Source organism: Petaurus breviceps, unplaced genomic scaffold (assembly GCF_028583685.1).
Source record: "Petaurus breviceps papuanus isolate PSGF00001 unplaced genomic scaffold, PetGlider_PUasm1.0 175, whole genome shotgun sequence".
In the NCBI taxonomy this organism is placed as follows: domain Eukaryota; kingdom Metazoa; phylum Chordata; class Mammalia; order Diprotodontia; family Petauridae; genus Petaurus; species Petaurus breviceps.
Genome location: NW_027185764.1, coordinates 68,030,681 through 68,035,560, shown reverse-complemented (window position 1 = coordinate 68,035,560; position 4,880 = coordinate 68,030,681).

Genomic DNA, 4,880 nt, shown 5'->3' with positions numbered 1-4,880 from the left:
AAACTGAGGCAAACAGCATTAAGTGATTTGCCCAGGGTCACACAGTAAGTATCTGAGGCCAGATTTGAACTCAGGAAGATGTCTTCCTTACTCCAGGTCCAGAACTCTATCTATTGTGCCTATGCATTGTAACTGTATTTCAATATAATTGGTTTCTTTTGTAATTCTTCGTATTTTATTTTATGCATTTGAAGACTTTTTTTCTGAGAAGGGGTCCAAAGGCTTTACCAGATCCCCAGGGCAGGGGGAGGAGAAGAGGCGGCAGAGCATGAAACAAAAAAGATTACGAAACCTTGATTTGGGTTCTCTTCTATCTCTGAGATTCTGATCTTGAAAGATGGGGATCTAAGGTTATGTTCCAGCTGCTCTGCATATATTTATTTACATGTTGTTTTCCGTGCAGCTCTGCCTCACTCAAATCCAATTTATGCAAGAGTCAAGACATCACCCTGTGATGTCATTGATCCTCTTGGAAAATGAAGGCCAAACAGCAACATTCCCATTAAAACGTGAACTTGGGAGCAGGGCCTGCTTTTTGCTTTCTTTATGTCCCCAGGCCCCAGCACAGTGCCTGGAATGTTGTTGTTATTGTTATTTGTTGAGAGTCAGGTGCACCCCACAGGTTGGGTAAGCAGCCCTGAAAAGGGCTAGGAAAGCCTTCACACTAGAAGTGTTAGGCCTCCCTGAACACCCCATCCACCCCACCCTACTTTAAAATGTTGTTGATCGATTGGAGCAAAGACCCACAGGACTAACTGTCCCATTCTTTCCATTTACTCTTACCAGAACTGTTATAATAGTTTCCTAACTGATCTTCCTGCTTCTGGCCTCTGCCTTCTCCCATTCACCTTCCAGACAGCTGCCAAACTGATATTCCTAAAATCCGGATCTTCTCCTAATCAAAAATGGCTCCCTATTGCTTCTGAGATAAAATATAAACTTCTTAGCCTTGTGTTTAAAGCTCTCCATATGCTGGATCCCACCCCCCTTTTCAGAGTTTTTCACATTTCACATTGACTCCCCGCCTCAGTCAAATGGGACTGCATAGCAGTTCCACATATAAAACATTCATCTCCTGCCTGCAGTCCTTTGCACAGGTGTCTGGAATGCACTTTGTCTCTCTTAGATTTCCATATTTCTCTCAGTAGTGAACTTGGACACACCTTCCTAGATGCGTCCTTTCCTTATTCCTCCTTCCCCCAAAGTGGTAGTGATAGTTCCCTTCTGAAATTACTTTGTATTTAAGTAAGGGACTTCAAGGGCCATCTGGTCCAAGCCCCTTATTTTACAGTTATAGGTAACTGGACTACACAAATTGTAAGGGTCAGAATTGGGATTTGAACCAGGCCCTCTCATTCCAGTCAGTGCCCTTTCCATCATACCACATGGATTCTTTCCCCTCATGCCTCCTCCCCCCTCCCCAACCAAGTCAAATGGAAGTTCTTTGAGGGCAGGGACAGTGGGTTTTTGATAGTGAATCCCCAGTGCCCATCACAATTATAGATTGTTCAGTTGTGTCCAATTCTGTGACCCTGTGGATCATAGCACGCCAGTTCTGTCCATGTTTCTTGGCAAGTACACTCTAGTGGTTTGCCATTTCCTTCTCCAATGGATTAAGACAAACAGGTTAAATGACTTGCCCAGTGTCACACAGTGTCTGAGGCTAAATTTGAACTCAGGTTTTCCTGACTCCAGGCCTAGAGTTATATCCATTGAGTAATCTAGCTGCCTCCCATGATTAGATTAGTAGGTGCCTAATAAACATTTGTTAAAGAGTCTTTCTCCTCACCTCTCAACCATTACATTTTCATGAAGCAGCATTTAAGGGTATCAGTAATCCAGCTGAGGTTTGCTTGGCCTAATGTGTTTGGTATTGGAGTGGTTGTAAGTCACCCTGGATGCTGTAAATTTGGGAATGCAAAAGGAAGGACCATAGCTGTAGTGTGTGTATTTGAGAGAAGAGGCTGGGATCCTCAGTGCTATGGTGGACCTCTTCCCTTGCATTTGAGAGCAAGGAATTGAGAGTAGGGTTTGTGGCCTACTTATTGGTATCTCAAAATGCAGCTTTTATACCAGTAATGATGACAGCCCCAAGATCCCATGCTTTGCCAAAGTACAGGACAGCTTAATCACAGGCAGTTGAACCTGGGAATACACACACCAGGCAACCCAATACAAGATTTCAGTATATTCCTATGGGGATTTTTCCACCTTTTTCTGATGAGAATGGTAATTGTTCAAATCGTGATGGAGCTACAGATTTTTGTCAATTTACTAATGCAAAGTACAGAAGATGATCTTATGATTCTGTCTACAAGGTCTTATACACAAAAAATCAACTATCTCCTGTCTTTCTTCTCCCTTCTTACCACTGATCATACTTCAACCCAGATCTCTTCTCTAGCAGCTATGTGGTGCAAGTGGATAGACTCCTAAGTCTGGAGTCAGGAAGACCCGAGTTCAAATCCAGCCTCAGGCACTTACTAGCTGTGTGACCCTGGGCAAGTTACTTAAACCTCTGTTTACCTTAGTTTTCTCATCTGTAAAATGCAGATAATAGCACCTAACTCAGAGGGTGGTTGTGAGAATCAAATGAGATCATTGTAAAGCACTTAGCACAATGGCTTGCACATAGTAAATGCCATATACTGTTAGCTGTTACTATTATTTTGGAAGTTGGTAGAATCATAGATCCAGAGCTAGGAGGGATCTCAGGAAGCATGGAGTCCCACTTCTTATTTGCAGCTCAGGCATCTGAAGTGACTGTGCAAAGTTTTAGAAGAGGTATTTGAGCTCAAGTCCTTGGAGTGTAGGGGCTCTAATCACTTCATGGCCTCTCACTGACCTGCCTCAAGATAAAGCACTTTTCTATGGGTAAAAACATTTCAGAAGTATTATAACTCTTACATGAGAGTTGAGGCTGTCCTACCTCTTGCCTGGACTGCTGAAATAAGCTCTTAATTTGTCTCCCATTCCCAATCTCCATACCATTGGCCAAAGTGACATTCCCAAAGCACAGGCCTGATGATGTCATCTCCCTGTTCTCAGAGTGATGGCCTGAAATGGTTCTGTCCTACTTCTTAGGATAACCTGGCTCTTGAGGCCATCTACAGCCTGTAGCCATTTACATCTACTGTGCATACGCTAGGGGCAGCTAGGCAGCCCAGCAGATGGAGTGCTAAGCCTGAAGTCAAGAAGACTCATCTCTGAACAGCAATGCATGGACCTGCTAGGTAGTTCTCCTGCCTGAGACTCAATTTTCCACCTCTGTTCCCCTGCATGCTGTCTTCTCTGCCCAGAATGCTCATGGTCTTCATCTGTGCCTCTTAGAAGCTGTAGCTTCCTTCAAAGCCCAGCTCAAGCACCTTCTCCCACAAAACACCTATCTCCAGCCCCACCAAATTCTATTAGTTCGAGTCATAGCCAAAGGAAACCTTGTGTTTTCCTGTAAGTCCCAAATACATGATTACTAACTTAAGAACTTAAAATTCTTTCTATCCCTGTGATCAAGTTGATTTTTTTGTCTATTCCTATAAACTATACTGATCATCGAGAAATATTACTTATAAATAGGAATTACAACGGATCAGAGCCATAGCCAACTGGCAGTTACCAATAGTGGTCCTAATTACCCAGGTGAACTGCAGTGTAGCTGAGGGATATATCCCATAGTGGTATTTGGTTCTTAAAGGAAACAGACTGCTTAAACACCAGTGTTAAACCTTGACCAGGAAGGTGGGAATCAAGCATAAGAAACCCAAACAAAGGACTAAGTCAAAAATGGTGTAGGAATGCCTTCCTAAGGCAGGAAGGCTGGGGAAGGGAACAGAAACTGGAAACCTGGCAGCACAGACAGCAGGCTGGGTAAACAGGTGATCAAGACCAGGAAATCTAAAAAGGTAAGCAAGGTAGTGATTGGGTCAGGAACAGAAGCAACAATTGCAATTACTCCCAACGAGGGAAGATTGTACATTGTGGCCCACAGCTTTGCAAACAGTCCCTCCTCATACTAAGAGGGTCTGAATCCAATATGGTGGTGAATTTCTATCTATTAGCTCAGGAGTACTAGACTGAACACTAAAAGGTTTAGCCATTGGAACAGATGAGGGATTTCTAGGGACACTGGGGGGCACAAAAACCTCCTGAATGTTCCAAGATCGTCAATTCCTCCCAAAGTTCTTGAAACAGTATACATGTGCCCCTTAACACCAAGGGGTTATGGGAAGCTAAGGCTACTCTCTTAAAAATTAGGTATACAGTCCAGCTTCTGATAGTTGCAGCTAAGTGGTGCAATGGATAAAGTGGTAGGTCTGAAGTCAGGAAGACCTGTGTGACTCCATGCAAATCACTTAACCTGTTTGCCTCAGTTTCCCTATTTATAAAATGGAACTAATAATAGCACCTAACTCACAGGGTTATTGTGAGGATCAAATGAGATAGTAATGTTAAAGCATTTAGCACAGTGCCTGGCACATAGTAAATGTTGATATAATGTTAGCTGTTATTACTGCCATTTATGGTTTTGTCATTCATAAATTTATCCAAATCCTTTTATATTTTCTGCCAGCACCACCCCTTAGGTTAGGAATTCCATAAATCTATTTACTCTATCTGCTGATCCTTGGCTTACCTTTATCAAATTCAAGTTAAACTGCAGCTAGTGTTTTGGAATTTGATGTTTAAGTTTCTTTTTCCACTTAAAAATTTCAATTATTTCCTGATTATTTTCTTTTTCAGGCTGCAAGAGTCTCTAAACACATTTCTAACTCTTCAGATTATATATAAAGACATAATTGGGTTATTCAATCCTTCATTAATTTTAGTCAATGCTAGGGGTGCATTTTGTGTGTTTACTGACTAGGTGAGCCTATTTTGTGAAT